The sequence below is a fragment of the Arachis hypogaea genome, chromosome 11 (assembly GCF_003086295.3).
Source record: "Arachis hypogaea cultivar Tifrunner chromosome 11, arahy.Tifrunner.gnm2.J5K5, whole genome shotgun sequence".
In the NCBI taxonomy this organism is placed as follows: domain Eukaryota; kingdom Viridiplantae; phylum Streptophyta; class Magnoliopsida; order Fabales; family Fabaceae; genus Arachis; species Arachis hypogaea.
Genome location: NC_092046.1, coordinates 100,436,028 through 100,459,343, shown reverse-complemented (window position 1 = coordinate 100,459,343; position 23,316 = coordinate 100,436,028). Strand labels below are relative to the sequence as shown.

Here is a 23,316-nt window from a genome sequence, read left to right as displayed (position 1 = left end):
TCCCACTTACCTACAAAATTCAATATCTCTTTCCCACCCAATCCCACCCATATGGCCGAATACACACATCCCCCCATCTCCTCCATATCTTCTTCTTCTTCTTCTTCTATTCTTTCTTTTTTTGCTCGAGGGCGAGCAACATTCTAAGTTTGGTGTGGTAAAAGCATAAGCTTTTTGTTTTTTCATAACCATTAATGGCACCTAAGGCCAGAGAAACCTCAAAGAGGAAAGGGAAGGCAAGTGCTTTCACCTCTGAGCCATGGGAGATGGAAAGATTCATCTCTAAAGCCCATCACTAAGAAAAAGATGGAGCAAGCAAGAGAGCCCATTTATGGAGCTCAAGAGGCGTATGAAGCTCATCACCATGAGATCCAGGAGATGCCTTAAATGTATTTTTCTCCACAAAACTATTGGGAGCAAATCAACACCTCCCTAGGAGAATTGAGTTCCAATATGGGACAATTAAGGGTGGAACATCAAGAACACTCCATCATCCTTCATGAAATTAGAGAAGATCAAAAAGCAATGAGGGAGGAGCAACAAAGACAAGGAAGAGACATAGAAGAGCTCAAGGACATCATTGGTTCCTCAAGAAGGAAACGCCACCATCACTAAGGTGGATTCATTCCTTGTTCTTATTTCTTCTGTTTTTCGTTTTCTATGTTATGTGCTTATCCGTGTTTGTGTCTTCATTACATGATCATTAGTAGTTAGTAACTTTGTCTTAAAGTTATGAATGTCCTATGAATCCATCACCTCTCTTAAATGAAAAATGTTTTAATTCAAAAGAATAAGAAGTACATGAGTTTCGAATTTATCCTTGAACTTAGCTTAATTATATTGATGTGGTGACAATGCTTCTTGTTTTCTGAATGTATGCTTGAACAGTGCATATGTCTTTTGAAGTTATTGTTTAAGAATGTTAAATATGTTGGCTCTTGAAAGAATGATGACTAGGAGACATGTTATTTGATAATCTGAAAAATCATAAAAATGATTCTTGAAGCAAGAAAAAGCAGCAAAGAACAAAGCTTGCAGAAAAAAAATAGGCGAAAAAAAATAGAAAGAAAAAGCAAGCAGAAAAAGCCAAAAGCTCTTAAAACCAAGAGGCAAGAGCAAAAAGCCAATAACCCTTAAAACCAAAAGGCAAGGGCAAATAAAAAGGATCCCAAGGCTTTGAGCATCAGTGGATAGGAGGGCCTAAAGGAATAAAATCCTGGCCTAAGCGGCTAAACCAAGCTGTCCCTAACCATGTGCTTGTGGCGTGTAGGTGTCAAGTGAAAACTTGAGACTGAGCGGTTAAAGTCAAGGTCCAAAGCAAAAAAAAAAAAAAGAGTGTGCTTAAGAACCCTGGACACCTCTAATTGGGGACTTTAGCAAAGCTGAGTCACAATCTGAAAAGGTTCACCCAATTACGTGTCTGTGGCATTTATGTATCCGGTGGTAATATTGGAAAACAAAGTGCTTAGGGCCACGGCCAAGACTCATAAAATAGCTGTGTTCAAGAATCATCATACTGAACTAGGAGAGTCAATAACACTATCTGAACTCTGAGTTCCTATAGATGCCAATCATTCTGAACCTAAATGGATAAAGTGAGATGCCAAAACTATTCAAGAGGCAAAAAGCTATAAGTCCCGCTCATATGATTGAAGCTATATTTAATTGATAGTTTGGAATTTATAGTATATTCTCTTCTTTTTATCCTATTTGATTTTCAGTTGCTTGGGGACAAGCAACAATTTAAGTTTGGTGTTGTGATGAGCGGATAATTTATACGCTTTTTGGCATTGTTTTTAGTATGTTTTTAGTAGGATCTAGTTACTTTTAGGGATGTTTTCATTAGTTTTTACGTTAAATTCACATTTCTGGACTTTACTATGAGTTTGTGTGATTTTCTATGATTTCAGGTATTTTCTGGCTAAAATTGAGGGACTTGAGCAGAAATCAGATTCAGAGGTTGAAGAATGACTGCTGATGCTGTTGGATTCTGACCTCCCTACACTCAAAATGGATTTTCTGGAGCTACAGAACACAAAATGGCGCGCTTCCAATTGCGTTGGAAAGTAGACATCCAGGGCTTTCCAGCAATATATAATAGTCCATACTTTGGCCAAGAATAGACGACGAAAACTGGCGTTCAACGCCAGCTCTCTACCCAATTCTGGCGTCTAGCGCCCGAAAAGGATCCAAAACCAGAGTTGAACGCCCAAACTGGCACAAATACTGGCGTTCAACAACACAAATGGCCTCTACACGTACAACACTCAAGCTCAGCCCAAGTACACACCAAGCGGGCCCCGGAAGTGAATTTATGCATCAATTACTTATTTCTGTAAACCCTAGTGACTAGTTTATTATAAATAGGACCTTTTACTATTGTATTAGACATCCTGGATTGTATTTTGATCCTGTGATCTCGTTTTGGGGGCTGGCCATTCAGCCATGCCTGAACCTTTCACTTATGTATTTTCAACGGCAGAGTTTCTACACTCCATAGATTAAGGTGTGGAGCTCTGTTGTTCCTCAAAGATTAATACAAAGTACTACTATTTTCTATTCAACTCATCTTATTTCGCTTCTAAGATATTCATTCGCACTTCAACCTGAATGTGATGAATGTGACAATCATCATCATTCCCTATGAATGCCTGCCTGACAACCACTTCCGTTCTACCTTCGACTGAATGAGTATCTCTTAGATCTCTTAACCAGAATCTTCGTGGTGTAAGCTAGAATGATGGCGGCATTCAAGAGAATCCGGAAGGTCTAAACCTTGTCTGTGGTATTCCGTGTAGGATTCAGTGATTGAATGACTGTGATGAGCTTCAAACTCACGATTGCCGGGCGTAGTGGCAGACGCAAAAGGATAGTAAATCCTATTCCAGCAGGATCGAGAACCGACAGATGAATAGTCGTGCTGTGACAGGGTGCGTTGACCATTTTCACTGAGAGGATAAGATGAAGCCATTGACAAGGGTGATGCCTCCAGACGATTAGCCGTGCCGTGACAGGGCATTTGGATCATTTTCCCGAGAAAAGACCGAAAGTAGCCATTAACAATGGTGATGTATCACATAAAGCCAGCCATGGAAAGGAGTAAGATTGATTGGATGAAGACAGCAGAAAAGCAGAGGTTCAGAGGAACGAAAGCATCTCTATTCGCTTATCTGAAATTCTCACCAATGAGTTACATAAGTATTTCTATCCTTTATTCTATGTTTATTTAATTATTTTCGAAAACTCCATTACTATTTTAATATCCGCCTGACTGAGATTTACAAGGTGACCATAGCTTGCTTCATACCAACAATCTCCATGGGATTCGACCCTTACTCACGTAAGGTATTACTTGGACGACCCAGTGCACTTGCTGGTTAGTTGTGCGAAGTTGTGAACCATGGTATTGGCATCATGTTTTTGACGCCATTACCAGGGAAAGAAAGAGCGATGAATTTTACATAATCAAAGTGTGATCACAATTTCTGCGCACCAGTTGGATTTAACCTTCTTTGTTGCTATCTTGAGGGCTTAGCACCTTCCTCAAGTAGTATCTTGTGCATGCACATTGAAAGGCTGATTCCTTTTAAGTCTGCAAGTGTCCAGCCTATAGCATCCTTGTGCTGTTTCAGCACTTAGATAAGTTCTTCTTCTTGTTCCTCACTCAAGCTTGAATTGATGATCACCGAGTAAGTGTTGTTGTCACCCAAATACGCATATTTCAAGCTTGGTGGTAAGGTCTTCAGCTTGAGTTTTGGTGCCTCTACTTCCTTGCTGTTTTTGGGGTTCAACATGATTGAATTCTCCATGGTTTCTTGTGGTAATTCTCCACTTGATGCTTGCTGTTCTAACTCAATAGTTCCTTCACATTGTTCTTCTTCCAAAACTCCTTGAACTATCTGTTCTATGGTGTCTACCATCATGCATTCTCCTATGGATTCCTTGGGGTAACTCATTGCCGTAAAGACATTGAAGACCATCTTCTCTTCATGTAATCTCAAGACTAATTCCCCTTTTTGTACATCAATGATGGCTCCAGCTGTAGCTAGGAATGGCCTTCCTAGAATGATTGATGTATTAGCCTCTTCTTCCATATCCAACACAACAAAGTCAGCTGGGAAAATTAATTCTCCCACTTTCACCAACAAGTCTTCCATTATCCCATGTTGGGAACTTGAAGGTTCTGTCAGCTAATTGGAGTGCCATTCTTGTTGGCTTGGCTTCCTCAATCTTTATCCTCTTCATCATGGTTAGGGATATGAGATTGATGCTAGCTCCTAGGTCACACAAGACCTTCTCAATGTTGATATCCCCTATGATGCAGGGGATTTGGAAATTCCCTGGGTCTTTCATTTTCTGGGGTAGCTTCCTTTGTATTATGGCACTACACTCCTCAGTTAGCACTATGGTCTCTTTTTCTCCCCAATTTCTCTTTCTTGTCATGAGCTCCTTCAGAAATTTAGCATAGAGTGGCATTTGCTCCAGTGCCTCAGCAAATGGTATGTTGATTTCGAGCTTCTTGAAGATCTCTAAAAATCTAGAGAACTGGCCATCCTTCCCATCTTTCCTCAGCCTTTGTGGATATGGTGCCTTTGGCACATAAGGCTTCAAGATTGGCTTTGGTGATGATGGGGGTAGGGGTCTCCTCTTCATTCTTGTTTTCAGGCTTTTCTGCAGCTCCTTTTTGTTGGTTGCTTTGGCTTGAGGTTGCTTCTTCCACCACCTTTCCGCTTCTAAGTGTGATGGCTTTTGCATTCCCCTCTTGGATTATCCATGGTATCACTGGGAAATGTATGTGTAGACATAGGAATTTGCTTTGATATAATCCCCACTTGTGCTTCCAATTTTGAAATGGTTGCGCCTTGATTCTTCAGATTTGATCTGTACTCTTCTTGGTTGGCATCTATCCTCTTGACAGCTTGTGTTTGTCTCTCCAAAAGAGTGGAAATAGCTCCTGTCAGCTGTGATGACAGTTGTGCTATTGTAGCTTCTACTCTCTCAAAGTTGCTCTTGATCTCACATGGTTGCATGGTTGATGGTGGTTATTGTGTATTTGTTGAGTGGGATGATATGATGTGTTTTGTGCATTGTGATAGAGTCTGTTATCGTTTGTTTGATGGTTGGGGTTGTGATTGTGGTATTGATTGGCTTGGTATGGCTTTGTATGATCTTGATTGTGGTTTTGTTGGTTCCCCCACCCAAAATTTGGGTGGTTCTTCCAACCTGCATTGTACGTCATGGAGTTTGGGTCATATGAAGGTCTAGAATTGTTCACATAATTAGCTTGCTCCCATTCACCTTTGACTTCTGGTGCATCTCCTTCTTGTTGAGGATCTTGGGCTTGGATGGTTGAAACTTGGTTACTCTCCATCTTCTTGGTCAAGGCTGCTAGTTGTGCAGTGATCAATTTATTTTGGGCCAGTAAGGCATCCATTGAGTTGAGCTCCATGACTCATCTCTTTTGAGTTCTTTCTGAAGCATAGAAGTACTCATTCTCAGCTACAGTCTCTATGACATCTATGGCTTCTTCAATGTTTTCTTCTTGTTGAGTGAGCCTCCAGAAGAATGATCTACTGCTTGCTTTGAATCATATGATAGTCCTTCATAGAAGATGTGTAGTTGCACCCACTCATTGAACATATCAGGTGGGCATTTCCTTGTCAAATCCTTGAACCTCTCCCAGGCCTCATAGAGTGTTTCACCATCTTGCTGTCTGAAAGTTTGCACCTCAGCTCTTAGCCGATTGACTCTCTGTGGAGGGTAGAATCTTGCTAGAAATTTATTTACAACATCATCCCATGTGGTTAAACTCTCCTTAGGAAATGCTTCCAACCACTTTGCTGCCTTATCTCTGAGTGAGAAAGGGAACAAAAGTAGCCTGTATGTGTCAGGGTGCACACCATTGGACTTTACAGTGTTACAAATCCTCAAGAATGTACTGAGATGTTGATTTGGGTCCTCCTGGGCTCCTCCTCCATAAGAACAATTATTCTGGACAAGTGTGATGAGTTGAGGTTTCAACTCAAAGTTGTTGGCATGGATTGTTGGTTTGAGGATGCTGCTGCCACAGTTTCCTGGATTTGGGTTGATGTAGGAGCCTAAGACTCTCCTCTCTTGCCCAACATGATTTCCAGCATCTCCTCCAATATTATCTTGTACTTCATCATCCATGGTGGTTCACAGATCTTCCTCCACTAGTTCCTCTCTAACTATGCCTTTGCCTCTTGCTTCCCTCCTTAATCTAAGGAAGGTCCTCTCAATTTTACTATCAAAGGAGGATGAAGTTTCTCCCCTTCTACCTGTCATACATTCAACAAACAGCAAGTAGAGGATAAGTGAAAGAATCACTACAGTTAAGATTAGTGGTTAGTTTGGTTTATGCAATTAATCAAACAGTTAGAAGAATGGAAATATGAACAATGAATAGCTAAAATAATCAAAGTAAAAAATAAGGAAAACAGAGTGGACAGAAAAGTAAAGAGCTAAAAGAAAATAACAAGGTAATAAAATTGCTTAATCTAGCCCCCCAATCAATTTAATCATTGTCAAGTTCAAACCAATCCCCGGCAATGGTGCCATAAAACTTGACGAGCCGAATTCACACCCCATTATAAATTTTGTGAATCCGTTCTTTTGGCAAGCGCACCAAAATTATCGTCAAGTAATAACCCACAGTGGAGTGGGATCGTATCCACAGAGATTGATAGATTTGAGAAATTTTAATCAATTGGTGAATTAGTCAAGCTAAGCAGAATAGATTGTGATTGCAGAATTATAACTGTGCGGAATTATGAATGAATCAAAAGTAAATGAAAGCAGTAAATGGCAGAATTGGAAATGGCAGAAAAGTAAAGAGCAGAAACTTAAATGACTTAATAGTAAATGGGAATGGGAAATTGCAGAATGTAAAGAAAGCTATAAAGAAAGTGGAAGATAAGAATGAGGGGATTCATTGAGATCAGGAGATGTTGCCTCTTTGGATTAAATCTAGCTCATATCCTCTTCAATCATGCAACTCATTGACCTCTTGGCAATCATGATTGATTAAGCCCCAATCCCTTAGTGACTCAATCTCTCATATCTTGATCAATAGCCAATTCCATAGTCTAATTGCTCATGAAGAAAGATATGCTTGGTCCCTGATTGTACCACACATCATCATAGGTCCAAGTAGAGGGAAGATTTTATGTCACCATATCCAAACACCAAAACCCAGATCCTACTCAAGTGTGAGAAGGGATTTCTAGCATGATTTCATGTTTCCTTTTCCAAGGTTCCCATGAAACCCATTTTGCATTCAACCCCTTTCCAAGGTGATTGAACACTAGCATGAAGAACGAAATTCCTTCTAGCAAATCAAAGAGAAGATGAAGAGAAGAAGAAATTCACTATCATTAATCCATCAAGTACAACAGAGCTCCCTCTCTCAATGAGAGGGAATTTAGCTACTCATAGCTCAAGAAAAAGTAAGAGATGGAAAAAGTGATCTAACTATTCTTCAACTAATAGCTCCACTGCTTAACCCCTTCTTCAGTACTTTCAAGGGTTATTTATACTACTCCTAGCAATAGCAAATAAAGAAAATACAAAAGTGAAAGTAAAATTACATTTTGGAGGGAAAAGAAACTCAATAAACGCGATCTTACAGCTAGCGTGTGGTTGGCGCTTCAGTAGCGTGCCAGGCCTCACTCTGAATCTGACTTGGCATGCCCAATCTTCAACTGGCACGTCTTCCTCTAATGACCACCCCGGCGTGCCACACCTTCGAGCCTAAGTGGCACGCCCAGGGTTCTTTAAGACCTTGGATAGCCTGGCATGCCACGCCTTCGAGCCCAAGTGGCACGCCCAGGCCTTTTTAAAGCCTTGGTTAGCCTGGCGTGCCACGCCTTCGAGCCCAAGTGGCACGCGCAGGCCTTTTCCCTCTCCTTTTTAGATTCTGGAAATTTGAACTAGCGTGGCATGCCCAGGGTTTGGCGTGCCACGCCCAGGCTATGTGCTTGATCTATCTCTCTGGAAAGTTGAACTAACGTTGCACGCCCAGGATTTGGCGTGCCACACCCATCATGTGCTTGGCTCTTTTGCTTGGCGTGCCACATCCATAACTCAAGTGGCACGCCCAAGTCTTCTCCTGGACTCTTGATTGATTGGTGATGATGGCGTGCCATGCCTGGGACTCAAGTGGCACGCCCAAGTGGTTTTTAAAGCTGGCGTGCCATGCCTTCGATGCCAAGTGGCACGCCCATATAGTTGGCCTTCTTTCTCCCTTTCTGGAAAATATAACCAGCGTGCCACGCCCAAGGGTTGGCATGCCACGCCCATCATTTGCCTTGGTTCCAGTAGCTGGCATGCCACGCCCAGCATTCAAGTGGCACGCCCAGGTGAGGATCTTAAGCTAGCGTGCCACGTCTTCCACTCCAAGTGGCACGCCCAACCTTTGCTTTGGCCTTCTTTGTACCCTGGCATGCCACGCCCATTTGCTCAAGTGGCACGCCCAAGTAAGGATGGAAGATTGGCGTGCCACGCGTTGCTACTCAAGTGGCACGCCCAGCCTTTTTAGCCTTCAACTTCTTCTCTGGAATTTTGTACCAGCATGCCACGCCATATTGCTCAAGTGGCATGCCCATTCTTTTGTGTCCTTCTTAGCTTGGCGTGCCACGCCTGGTTCCTCAAGTGGCACACCTAAGTGATTTTAAAGCTGGCGTACCACGCCTTCGATACCAAGTGGCACGCCCATAGCTCAAGTGGTGGGTTTGGCATGCCACGCCCAGCCTGCCGTGCCACGCCCCTTTGGTGGCCTTCATTGTTGCTCCCTGGAAAGTTGTACTGGTGTGCCACGCTCAGATTCTCGCGTGCCACACCCATGTAAATGCTTGGAGGATCCTCTTTGGATTTTAGTACTGGCGTGCCACGCCCAGCTTCTGGCGTGCGACGCCAATGCAATTTTGTGGCGTTCCCTTCAAGTGGCACGCTAGTTTCACACGCTCAGCTTCTTTTGTTGTTTTCTCCCCCTTTTTTATGTCTTTTTCACCTGAAATTCAGCACAAGCTCATTTCAAAGCAATGTACTATAATGCTCATCAAATAATGCATGGATTGCAATGATCAAATGAGATTATGCTCTTTTATGGTCCTTTTTATGCAAGAAAAAAGGGTAGATGATTCAAGTCATCACCTTCTCACATTGAGTCATGTATTTCCTTTCTAATTCGACCACATATGCATTCTTTATTTTCATTTTTATTTTCTTTTCTTTCTCTCTTTTATTTTTTTACAAAGTATGTACACCAAAGTCTTTTATTTTATCTTCAAAAAGAGATGCATATATTTTAAGTAATAGATGCATGAGTGTTTACCCATTTTTCCAAATTTTTTCAATGAATACCCAAAGAAAACTAACTACCAATGTTTCCCCACAAGTCCCCCACATTTGAATAATACACACTCCTCAACCCAAGCTAATCAAAGATACAATTCATGGACATAATGGTTTTTCGCTTAGGGTGAATGATGTGCTTAAAATTAGAGCAAAGGAGAATTAAAGGCTCAAAAGTAGTTTACAAAAGTAGATGTAAGGGTTGGCCATATGGGTTAAGTGAGTTAAATTTCAAAAAATGGCCTCAATCATACTAAATGCATTCAATACATCAAATATAGGACATAAAGATTCAAGCAGATCTAAGATTACAATCATGAAAGGAGTATAACACACAAGAACAAAATTTTGTGGTTGAAAATATGCAACCACACAATTAAAGCTCAAATCTCACTAGGTGTTTTGTTCAAGCTCTTTTCTATGTTCCATAAAAAGAATACTTCAAGCAAGTTGAAAAACAAGTTTTCAAATCTAATCAATGGAACACCCTAGAAGAGATTTCTTGAAAATTTCTTGTTGTTTTTACCACTTATTTCCTATACTAGGCAACATGCAAATACTTACTACTATAAAAATATAAGCAAACTAAGATATAATATATATATATATAAGCAAACTAAGATATATACAAGCAAACTAAGCAAAATACAATGTAATGAAATATCAACAAATATTCACAAAAATATAACTATTAAAAAGTAGTGCAATGTGTTGAGAAGAAGAAATTTACACCCCAAAATTGCGGATCTTCCCCCACACTTAAACGTTGCACGGTCCTCCATGCATGCACTTAATCCGGAGGTGAAGAACTATGAAGCTCCACCTTCAGCTGGTGGGCACCGGGGCTCTGGGTTGCTGTATAAACAAATAAACAACAATTGAGGAATAAGTCATAGTAGTGCGGTATGATAAAAGACAATGTTTATATTCTAAGTGTACACGGTTTAGAACACACACATTGGCCGAGTGATAACGGCAACCTCACAATCAAAAGAAAAACATGTCCTCAATTAAGTAGCCTAGGTTGCAAGTAAAGATAAGTAAGAGATAAGGCAAAAGCAAACCTAGGTAATGACAACTAAAGTGAATTGAATATATGAGATATTAGATATTGAAATTGTGCAAGGGAAAGCGCATGATGAATGTAAAATGGCACAATCAACAATAACCAATCCAACAAGGAAAAAAAAACTCCTTATTCGTCATGAAATATAATGAAATAGTCACATGGCAAAGGTACTTGTTGCAAAAAGTGACAAGTTTGATAACAATCAAGTCAAGTCACTCAAACAATTGCAAAGCATTAACAAGAAACAAGTACTGGTCATGTGATTAATTTGATATGTAAAATCATGATGAACAAGTAATTTCAACTCAATTCACTTAAGTAAAAGTGAACAATTAATGGTTAAGATGCCAAACAAGGATATAGTCTAATGCATATGGTAGCTACAACATATGAATCAAACTCAAAATTCATTTAGGCAATCAAACAAAGACTTAATGCTTAGTGCACATATTCATCAAAAATTAAACCAAAATTTAAGCAAGAAGCAACCCAATCAACATCAATCAAACACTTGCAATTTATTCAATTAACAAATAACTAAACCAAAAACAAAATAATTACTAAAATAAAAATAAAATGCAATTAAAGGCAACTAGAATAAGTAGAAAAGAGGGAAGAAGTAAGAGAAGAGAGGGATGGAGGGGGTGGAAGTGTGTTAGGGCTTAATTCAAGGTGCAATAAAAATTTTTGCCCAAAACAGCATCTGTGCGTACGAACACTAGGTAGAAAATAGAAGGTGTGCGAACAGTATCAGCAGAGAGGGAATTAAGAGGTGTGCATGCACACAAGGGTGTGCGCACGCACAAAACACCTTTTTTTTTTTTTAGGGAAAAAGGATCATATGAGCGTGTGCACACAGGTCCGTGTGCACGCACAGGAACAAAATTGGGCAGGGGTTCATATGCACAGGGCGTGCCAATGCTCCCAGCAGAGGGAGTATAACGGAGTATGCGTACGCACTTTTCCATCTAATTTCATTGCAATCGTACTTGAAAAAGTCTGAGCAATTTGTGCGAGAGAGATGCGAAAGCTATGGTTGATTAGATCTGAACTCATGATACTTTGAAGCTACTAGAACTTAAAGAGAAGAGGGAGAGAGAATGTTAGAGAAAACAGAAAATAGAAGGATCTAGATTATAATTATTACAACTTCTAAATAGTGGAATACAGTCTTATCTATTAGTTTGACTAACTAACTAACAATAAACTCTAACCTCCTTTAATATATAAGAATAAGAATTTTTTTTTGTGAAATAGTTAAAACCTTCCATAAATTCGTTAATTTTTAATATCTTTTTGTTTTGTCAATTTTTAGCAAATTGAGAATGGTTTGATATCCAGTAGTCTGTGAGCAAAATTTATTACTTTTTGTGAGTACTAATTTTCTCAAAGTGTATCAAAGACCTTTCAATTGGACAAAAATCTTAAAGAAATCTGAAAACAATAAATAAAGATTTTGAAAATAAATTGACTAAATTTAAAATAATTTGCATTGAATTTAAATAAAATAGTAAAATTCCTTCGAATCGATCAAAGGACTTTTAAAATAGAAAATAAAGTTTCAGGAATGTAAAATCGGACAAGAAAATTAAATGTTGCTTGAAAGATAAACTTGTAAGAAAAGTAGAGTTTGCAGGAAATGTAAATGAAAATGTAAAAACAAGTGGAAGGAATCCTATAGAAAATTGACTCGAAGCAGACTCAATAAGTCGCTGGGTTGTGAGTGTGCATGAGTAATTTCTAAAGCAAAATTCCAACTTTTATGCCCTCGAGTATTCTCCTATTTATAAAAATCCTTGACCAATCAAATTGAAGTGTAACTCCCACGTTCATTAATCCATAGGTAACCATTTCCGCCTCTTTCGCTTGACAAGGGTAACATTTAGAAGCAACCTTTGAAACTTGGAATCTTCGATTAGACATATCGATAAGCTTGTTGACTAATCATGATGGTCTGACTCTTGCTCGATCTTCCTTGCCAAAAAACTCTCTCTTGATGTAAACCACTCTTCGAAGACACACGCTTAATGATTCTCGAATGGTCCCTTTTCTTCGATATAAATTATTTTCGACTAACAAATTGTCCTCTAGGATTAATGTGTTATTTTCAATATCATCTTAAAACAACAACACTTAATCCTAACATGCTCTTATTATGCCATCATAAGACATTAATTAATCATAAATAAAATTTACTACCTTCCATTTATTTGTGCCTATCCCGACATGTTTCCCACTACTCTTAGTTTCTCTCTCCACCACTTTACCTTCTGGTGCACGAATCCCCATACTTTCGAACAGCTATACCAGCAAGTACACTAGGTCGTCCAGGTAATACCTGAGCGAGTCAGGGTCAATCCCACGAGGATTATGGTTTGAAGCAAGCTATGGTTATCTTGTAGTTCTTAGTCAGGCAAATCAGAAGGTTGTTGGAATTGTGAGATCTGAAACTATGAAGACATGTAACTAATAAAATACAATTGTATATTAGAAGGGAATCAGTAATAGGAATATAGTTGAGAATTGGAGTTGCTTAGCCTTTCTGGATTAACTCTGGTATTACTGTCTTCTTTGCTTGTGAGTGATTTCTTCAATGGCAGGCTGTATGTGATCAAAGCCATTGCTCGTGGACATTGATCTCCTCTGCTCCAGATTAAACGTCATTGCCCGTAGTCATCTGATCTGACGAAGGGTGAAGCTCTAGTAGTCATTTTCTTGGCGATCCTACTTAAAACGCCACAGACAAGGTCGAATCTTTCAGATAAGAGAATGCTGCTTCTTTGGATTCTAGCCTATACCACGGAGACCCTAATCTCCCCAGAAATCGGCTGAACTGGTGTCTCGAGAAGTCCCCAACGAAATCGTGGATTAACTGTCTGAGAGATGTATAAAGATAGCTGTTGGTTCGTGCTTTCCGGCCATGTATTCACACAAACCCAAGTAGACGCAGGTGTTTGGTAGGCACGTTCATCTTAGTATGATGAACAGAGCTGATTGTCACTGATCATCCTATTCACCATGTTGAAGAACGATTATACATCTTATAAATAAATCAAATACGGATCGAAGAAGGAACAGTAATACTTTTATTAATTCATAGGACTCAGCAGGGATCCTCCCCTCAACCTAGGAGGTTTAGACACTCATACTGATGTGAAAAAAAAGAAATACACAAAAAAATGCTGAATGGTGGTAAAGATGTTCGAATAACATTAATCTAATCCCTTAAATACTAAACAATGACTAGTAAGGGTAAAACAGTATATTTAGTGCTAAAATCCACTTCTTGGGTCCACTTGGTGAGTGTTTGGGCTGAGCTTTGATGAGATCCACGTGCTTTGAGGCTCCTAGGGCATTAAACGCTGGCTAGGGGGTCCTCTCTAGGCGTTTGGACGCTGGACTCTGCTCTTTAGGCATTGGACCCCTGGAAGGGGCTAGGTAGCTGGCGTTGGATGCAAGTTTTAGGCCTTTTAATCTGAAGCAAAGTATGAACTATTATACATTTCTGGAAACTCTGGAAGTCAGCTTTCCATAGCTGTTGAGCACGCTCCTTTTGGTCTTCTGTAACTCCAGAAAAGCTCTTCTGAGTGGAAGGAGGTCAGATCCCGACTGCATCTGCAGTGCTTTCAGCTCCTCAATTTTAGCTCCTTAATTCAGAAAAGTCTCTGAATCAGACTTTTGCTCCAGCTCCTCAATTTCAGCCAGAAAATACCTAAAATTGCACAAAAACACAAAAAATCATAGTAGAATCTAAAAATGTGAATTTAACTAAAACCTATAAAAACTTAATAAAAACTAAACAAAACATACTAAAAACTATATGAAAATGATGCCAAAAAGCGTATAAAATATCCGCTCATCACAACACCAAACTTAAACCGTTGCTTGTCTCCAAGAAACTAAAAATACAGTAGGATAAAAAAATAAAATTAAGATACAATGAATTTCAACGTTTCCAGTGAAGCTCAGTTACAATTAGATGAGCGGGACTTAGTAGCTTTTTGCTTCTGAATAGTTTTGGCATCTCACAATCCATTGAAACTTAGAATGGCTGGCATCTTTAGGAACTTAGAATCTAGATAATATTATTGACTCTCCTAGTTCAATTCCTTTTGACTCTTGAACACAACTTTCAGAGTCTTGGCCGTGATCCTAAGCACCTTGTTTTCCAGTATTACCACCGGATATAATAATGCCACAGACACTTTAACTGGGTGAACCTTTTCAAATTGTGACTCAGCTTTTCTAGAGTCCCCAGATAGAGGTGTCCAGAGTTCTTAAGCACACTCTTTTTGCTTTGGACTACGACTTTAACCGCTCAGTCTCAAGTTTTTCACTTGACACCTTTACGCCACAAGCACATGGTTAGGGACAGCTTGGTTGAGTCGCTTAGGCCATGATTTTATTCCTTTAGGCCCTCGTATCTATTAATGCTCAAAGCCTTGGATCCTTTTACCCTTGCCTTTTGGTTTAAAGGGTTATTGGCTTTTTGCTCTTGCCTTTTGGTTTAAAGAGCTATTGGCTTTTTCTGCTTGCTTTTTCTTCTACTTTTTTCTTTTTATTTTTTTGCCACTTTTTTTTTTTGCATGCAAGCTTTTTCTTTTTCTTTTTGCTACTTTTTTCTTGCTTCAAGAATAAATTTATTTAGATTTTTTAGATTACCAATAATAATTTTTCTTTTTCCTTATTTTTTCAAGAGCCAACATTCTAAAATTCCAACTTCAAACATGCACCGTTTATTCATACATTCAAAAAACAAAAGCAATGCCACCACATCAACATAATTAAACTATTCTTATTTTAAACTTGAAATTCATGCATCTCTCAATTCTTTTCAATTAAAATTTTTTTTTAAGAAAGGTGAGAGATATATGGAACATTTTACAACTTTAAGACATCAATGCAAATGATCATGCAACTAGAACAAGAGAACAGATAAAACATAACAAAAAATAGAAAAATAATAAAAGGAAAGGAAGTAAAAGAGAACGAATCCACTTTTAATGGTGGCGGCTAGTGCTCCTCCTTGAGGATCCAATGTGATGCTTGATCTCTTCAATATCACTCCTTTATCATTGTTGCTCTTCCCTCATAGCCCTTTGTTCTTCCCTTATGGCTCTTTGATCTTCTCTTATTTTATTGAGGTTGGTGGAGTGCTCTTAATGCTCCACCCTCAATTGCTCCATGTTAGTGCTCAGTTCTCCAAGAGAAGTCTGCCATTGATCTCAGTAGCTTTGAGGTGGAAAATACATCCCTTGAGGCATCTCAGAGATCTCATACTGAGGCGGCTGCACAAGCTCTTGTGCATGCTCTCTAGTTTGCTCCATCCTCTTCTTAGTGATGGGCTTATCCTTCCCAATGGAGATATCTCCTTCTATAACAATTCGAGCTAAATTGCATAGATGACAGATGAGGTATGGGAATGCTAACGTTGTATTAGTGGAAGGCTTCTCAGCTATCTTGTACAGTTCTTGAGAAATCACTTCATGTACATCCACCTCACTTCCAATCATGATGCAATGGATCATGATGGCTCTGTCAATAGTCACTTCTGACTTGTTGCTAGTGGAGATGATGGAATGGTGGATGAATTCTAACCATCCTCTAGCTGTGGGCTTTAGGTCAAGCCATCTTAGTTGAATGGGCTTGCCTTGGGAATTATTTTTCCACTGTGCTTCTTCCACACAGATATCTGAGAGAACTTGATCCAATCTCTGATCAAAGTTGACTCTCCTAGTGTAAGGATGAGGATCTCCTTGCATTAGAGGCAAGTTGAATGCCAACCTCACACTTTCCAAGATGAAATCTAAGATTCTTCCTCGAACCATGGTGATCCAATTCCTTGGATTTGGGTTCACACTAATGTCATGGTTTTTTGTAACCCATGCATTAGCATTGAACTCTTGCACCATTAGAATCCCAATATCCTGAATGGGATTGGTTAGGACTTTCTAACCTCTTCTCTGGATCTCTCTTCAGATTTCTGGATACTCATTCTTCTTGAGCATGAAAGGGACCTCAGGGATCACTTTTTTCTATGCCACTACTTCATAGAAGTGGTCTTGACGAGCTTTAGTGATGAATATCTCCATCTCCCAAGATTTAGAGGGAGTGGCTACTGCCTTTCCTTTCTTCTTTCTAGATGAGTCTCCAACCTTGGGTGCCATGAATGGTAATAAAAAGAAAAAAGCTATGCTTTTCCAATACCAAACTTATAACTTTTCTCATCCTCAAGCAAAAATAAAGAAAAGAGAAGAATGGAGTAGAAGAAGAAGAAAATAGGAGGATATAAAGAGAGAGAGAGAGAGGGCTCGGCCATGTGGGTTTTATGAGTGTTTGAGAGGTGTATGTATGAAGGATATGAAGAGAGGTATTTATAGGAGTGGGGAGTGGGTAGGTTCGGCCATGGGTGGGATTTTGGATGGGAAATTCAATTTTAAAGTGGGTGGTGGTTGGTAGGAGTTATGATGGTTTTGGGAAAGTGGTATGGATGTGATTGGGCTAGGGTTTATAAGGAAGTGTGTATGGGAAAGTGTGAAAGTAGGTAGGAATAAGTGGGGTAGGTGCAAGATGCTGTGGGACCCACTAGTCCTGAGAGGCTAGGGAATTCCAAATTCTCTGCTTCTCTGCATTAGCGTTTGAACACCTAGGGGCTGCTCCTTGGCTGGCGTTCAACGCCAGCAATGCTGCCCATGAGGGGCGTTGAACGCCCAGTCAGAGCTCCCTGGCTGGCATTCAACCTTAACACTCCATCCAGAGTGTTCTGTTTTTACTGCTGTGAAATTCTCTCTCTGTTCTGACTGCTGCATATGATCTTGACTCTAAAAATAACTAAAAGAAAAACAAAATGAAAGGAAATAAATATAATAAATTAAGGTTGGGTTGCCTCCCAATAAGCGATCCTTTAACGTTACTAGCTTGACGGTTAGCTCCTTACGGAGGTGAGTATGGGCTCAGATTTTTACCTATTACAGTGAACTTTCTTCCTGTCCTCTTATGAATGAGCTCCACATGCTCTACAGATAGGGTACGACTCACTGTATGTGGTAAGACTGGCTTCTTAGTGAAGACAACTCTCATGCCAGGTGAGAGGCCTTCAGTTGGGACTTTTTTGTCCCTCCAGCCTTTAAGTACTTTTTTCTTAGTACCTTTGTACTTAGAGCTTGTTGATGGTGGCCCAACACCAAACTTAGAATTGATGTTTGGGGCCTCTGTAATACTCTTCATAGAAAGAGAGGGTTGAAACACTAGGTGTTGCACAATTATCTCTCTTTTAGAGGGAGAATTGGGGTTAGGCATCTTGAACAAGATGTGATCTTCCCCTAATTGTAGGGTCAGTTCTCCCTTAGCCACATCAATGATAGCATTGGCAGTGGCTAGAAAAGGTCTTTCAAGGATGACAGAGTCATCCTCATCCTCTCTAATGTCTAAAACTATGAAGTTTACAGGGATGTAGTGGTTTTCACCCTTCACTAAGACATCCTCTACTAAGCCATATGGCTTCTTCATTGTCTTGTTTGCCATCTCTAATGAGATGTGTGCAGCTTGTACCTCAATAATTCCCAGCTTCTCCATTACAGAGAGTGGTATGAGGTTTATAATTGACCCTAGGTCACACAGAGCCTTTTCAAAGGTCATGGTGCCTATGGTGCAAGGAATCAGAAAGTGTCCAGGATCTGGAAGCTTCTGAGGTAGCCTCTGCTAAACCAAAGCATGGAGTTCTTTGGTAAGTAGTGGAAGTTCCTCCTCCAATGGCCGTACTAAATAACTTGGCATTCAGCTTCATAAGAGCTCCTAGGTATCGAGCAACTTGCTCTTCCCTAGAGTCTTCATCCTCATCAGAGGATGAGTAGTCATCAGAACTCATGCACTGCAGAAGTGCATTCAAAGGAACCTTTATGGTCTTTATGGTTTCCTTTGGTTCTAGGATAAAGGGTTCTTGAGTGGGACTTAATCACTCAGAGGATGTGCTTTGACTGGCATTCAATGCCAACTTTATGAGCTTTTTGGGCATTGAAGGCCCTTGCTGTCCACCTTTACTGGCGTTAAATGCCAGTCCTTCTGTCTTCTTGGGCATTGAACGCCCAGCAGGGATATCCTTCACTGGTGTTCAGTGCCAGAATGGCTGCATGGTTGGGCGTTGAACGCCTAGTGAGGGGTTCCTCACTGGTGTTTAGCGCCCGAAAGCCTGCCTGGTTGGGCGTTGAACGCCCAGTGAGGGGTTCCTCACTGGCGTTCAGTGCCAGAAAGCCTGTATGTTTGGGTGTTAAACGCCTAACCAGAACTCTCGGGTTGGCGTTCAATGCCAGCTCTGCTGCCAGGATGGGCGTTGAACGCCCAGTGAAGGCTTCTTCACTGGAGTTCAATGCCTTCTGATAAACCCCGATTTTGTGATTTATCTTGTGCTTATTTTGGGAGATTTTATCACCTTTTTCCATATTTATTCAATGAAATAGCATGGTTTTATGATTCTCCCTTGATTTTCGCTTAAGTGTAAAAACATGCTTTTTAGGCCCTAAATTGGTAATTTTGATTCACTTTAATTCCATTCGATTCCTTGATGTGTTTGTTGAGTAATTTCAGGTTCATAAGGCAAGTATTGGATGGAAGAAGTGAGTAGAAAATCATACAAAGGGGAGAATGCATGAACAAACAAAGATTGGGAGTGCATCAAAGGACGCGCACGCGCACAAGGCTATCTCGCTGATCGACGCGCACGCGTACCTGCCGCTTCTGCGCGGATGGAGAAATTGTCAATCGACGCGCACGCGCACAAGGTGCGCACGCGCCAATACTCTTACATGGCCCACTTGAAGGCAAAACGCTGGGGGCGATTTCTAAGCTGCTGATGAGCGGATAATTTATACGCTTTTTGGCATTGTTTTTACATAGTTTTCAGTATAATTTAGTTAGTTTTTAGTATATTTTTATTAGTTTTTAAATAAAAATCACATTTCTGGACTTTACTATGAGTTTATGTGTTTTTCTGTGATTTCAGGTATTTTCTGGCTGAAATTGAGGGACTTGAGCAAACATCAGATTCAGAGGTTGAAGAAGGACTGCAGATGCTGCTGGATTCTGACATCCCTGCACTCAAAGTGGATTTTCTAGAGCTACGGAACTCCGAATGGCACTCTCTTAATTGCGCTGGAAAGTAAACATCCAGGTCTTTTCAGCAATATATAATAGTCCATACTTTGCTCGAGTTTAGACGACGCAAACTGGCGTTCAACGCCAGTTCCATGCTGCATTCTGGAGTTAAACGCCAGAAACAGGTTGCAAAGTGGAGTTAAATGCCAGAAACAGGTTACAAACTGGCGTTCAACTCCAAGAGAAGCCTCTACACGTGTAAAGTTCAATGCTAAGCCCAAGCACACACCAAGTGGGCCCCGGAAGTTGATTTCTGCATCATTTACTCATTTCTGTAAACCCTAGTAACTAGTATAGCATAAATAGGACTTTTTACTATTGTATTTACATCTTCGGATCAATTTAGTCTTGGTTACTCCGGTTCCCCTCTAGGGCCGAGACCAATGAACTCCATTATCACTTATGTATTTTCAACGGTAGAGTTTCTACACACCATAGATTAAGGTGTGGAGCTCTGCTGTTCCTCATGAATTAATACAAAGTACTATCGTTTTTCTATTCAATTCAAGCTTATTCCGATTCTAAGATATTCATTCGCACTTCAATATGAATGTGATGATCGTGACAGTCATCATCATTCCCAACCTATGAACGCGTGCCTGACAACCACTCCCGTTCTACCTTAGATTGAATGAACATCTCTGGGATTCCTTAATCAGAATCTTCGTGGTATAAGTTAGAATCCATGGACGGCCATTCCTGAGATCCGGAAAGTCTAAACCTTGTCTGTGGTATTCCGAGTAGGATCTGGAAAGGGATGGTTGCGACGAGCTTCAAACTCGCGAGTGCTTGGCGTAGTGACAGACGCAAAAGGATCAATGGATCCTATTTCAGTATGATCGAGAACCGACAGATGATTAGCCACGCAGTGACAGCGCATTGGACCATTTTCACTGAGAGGACAGGATGTAGCCATTGACAACGTTGATGCGTAACATACAGCTTGCCATAGGAAGGAGTATGAATGATTGGATGAAGATAATAGGAAAGCAGAGGTTCAGGAAGAACGAACGCATCTCTATACACTTAACTGAAACTCTCACCAATGAATTACATAAGTATCTCTATCTCTAATTTACGTTTTATTTATATTTTAATTATCAATTCACCATAACCATTTGAATTCACCTGACTGAGATTTACAAGGTGACCATAGCTTGCTTCAAGCCGAAAATCTCCGTGGGATCGACCCTTACTCACGTAAGGTTTATTACTTGGACGACCCAATGCACTTGCTGGTTAGTTGTGCAAAGTTGTGACAAAGAACTAAGATTATGAACGTGCGTGTTAAGTTTTTGGCGTCGTTGCCGGGGATTGTTCGAGTTTGGACAACTGACAGTTCATCTTGTTGCTCAGATTAGGTAATTTTATTTTAATTTTAAGCTTTTTATTTCTTATTTTCGAAAAATAAAAAAAATTCTTCTTTTTCGTTTTTCCCAAAATAATTTTCGAAAAAAAATCCAAAAAAATCTATAAAATCATAAAATCAAAAATATTTTTGTGTTTCTTGTTTGAGTCTTGAGTCAATTTTTAAGTTTGGTGTCAATTGCATCTTTTTAATTGTTCTTTAATTTTCGAAACTCATGCATGGTGTTCTTCATGATCTTCAAGTTGTTCTTGATGAATTTCTTTGTTTGATCTTTAAATTTTTCTTGTTTGGTGTCTTTTCTTGTTTTTCATATGCATTTTCAATTTGTTAGTGTCTAAAGATTGAAAATTTCTAAGTTTGGTGTCTTGCATGTTTTTCTTTTCTTAAAAAATTTTCAAAAATAAGTTCTTGGTGTTCATCTTGACATTCAAAGTGTTCTTGGTGTTCATCTTGACATTCAAGGTGTTGTTGCATGCATTAGTTGTTTTGATTCATAATTTTTATGTTTTGTTTCAATTTAGTGTTTTTCTCTTTCGTCATTAAAAATTCAAAAAAAAAAATATCTTTCCCTTATTCTCTCATAAATTTTCGAAAATTTGAGTTGACTTTTTCAAAACTTTTTAAAATTTAGTTGTTTCTTATGAGTCAAATCAAATTTTCAATTTAAAAATTCTATCTTTTTCAAATCTTTTTCAAAAATCAAATCTTTTTCAATTTTTCCTTCATATTTTCGAAAACTTTATGATTGATTTTCAAAATCTTTTTCTTATTTTGTTCTACACTTTCAAAATCTTTACTAACAATTAATGTGATTGATTCAAAATTTTTAAGTTTGTTACTTGCCTAATAAGAAAGGTTCAATCTTTAAACTCTAGAATCATATCTTTTTAGTTTCTTGTTAGTCAAGTAATCAACTTTGATTTCAAAAATCAAATCTTTTTCAATTAATCCTATCCTTTTGTTTCAATCATATCTTTTTCAAAACTACTAACTAATTCTCTCTCTCTAATTTTCGAAAATCACCTTCCCTTTTTTTCTAAAACTTCCTTTTTAATTAACTATTTGTTTTAAATTTAATTTAATTTGATTTAATTTTCCTTGCTTAATTTTTGAATTTTTAATTTTTAATTTAAAAACAAAAATACTTTTATTTTATTTTATCTAATTTTCAAAAATTCTTCTCCCTCACCTCCTTCTATGTATTTATTCATCTACTAACATCCCTTTTTCACCTAAGAATTCGAACCTACTCCTCACCCTTGTGTTTGGATTCTCCTTCTTCTATTCATATCTTCTTCTACTCACATAAAGGAATCTCTATACTGTGACATAGAGGATTCCATATTTTCTTTTCTGTTTTCTACTTTTTCATATGAGCAGGAACAAGGATAAGAACATTCTTGTTGAAGCTGATTCTGAACCTGAAAGGACTCTGAAGAGGAAGCTAAGGGAAGCTAAAGCACAACTCTCTGGAGAAAATCTGACAGAAATTTTCGAAAAAGAAGGAGACATGGCCGAAAATAATAACAATGCAAGGAAGATGCTTGGTGACTTTACTGCACCAAATTCCAATTTACATGGAAGAAGCATCTCAATCCATGCCATTGGAGCAAATAATTTTGAGCTGAAACCTCAATTAGTTTCTCTGATGCAACAGAACTACAAGTTTCATGGGCTTCCATCAGAAGATCCTTTTCAGTTCTTAACTAAATTCTTGCAAATATGTGATACTGTTAAGACCAATGGGGTTGATCCCGAGGTCTACAGGCTTATGCTTTTCCCGTTTGCTGTTAGAGACAGAGCTAGAATATGGTTGGACTCCCAACCTAAAGACAGCCTGAACTCTTGGGATAAGCTGGTCACGGCTTTCTTAGCCAAGTTCTTTCCTCCTCAAAAGCTTAGTAATCTTAGAGTGGATGTTCAAATCTTCAAACAAAAAGAAGGTGAGTCCCTCTATGAAACTTGGGAGAGATACAAGGAACTAACCAAAAAGTGTCCTTCTGACATGCTTTCAGAGTGGACCATCCTGGATATATTCTATGATGGTCTGTCTGAATTATCTAAAATGTCATTAGACCATTCTACAGGTGGATCCATTCACCTAAAGAAAATGCCTGCAGAAGCTCAAGAACTCATTGACATGGTTGCAAATAACCAGTTCATGTACACTTCTGAAAGGAATCCTGTGAGTAATGGAACGCCTCAGAGGAAGGGAGTTTTTGAAATTGATACTCTGAATGCCATATTGGCTCAGAATAAAATATTGACTCAGCAAGTCAATATGATCTCTCAGAGTCTGAATGGATTGAAGGAATCATCCAACAGTACTATAGAGCCATCTTCTGAAGAAGAAGCT

General features: G+C 39.2%; 2 non-coding genes across 2 annotated transcripts; one reads left to right on the top strand and one right to left on the bottom strand.

The window, feature by feature from the left end:
• Positions 1–5,635: 5,635 nt before the first annotated feature.
• LOC112724295 (small nucleolar RNA R71) lies at positions 5,636–5,741 on the top strand. The gene has a single exon (XR_003163465.1). It is a non-coding gene; the product is annotated as a small nucleolar RNA R71 (small nucleolar RNA).
• A 17,122-nt stretch (positions 5,742–22,863) lies between these two features.
• LOC112725503 (small nucleolar RNA R71) lies at positions 22,864–22,971 on the bottom strand. Its single transcript, XR_003164607.1, has one exon. It is a non-coding gene; the product is annotated as a small nucleolar RNA R71 (small nucleolar RNA).
• Positions 22,972–23,316: the final 345 nt, after the last annotated feature.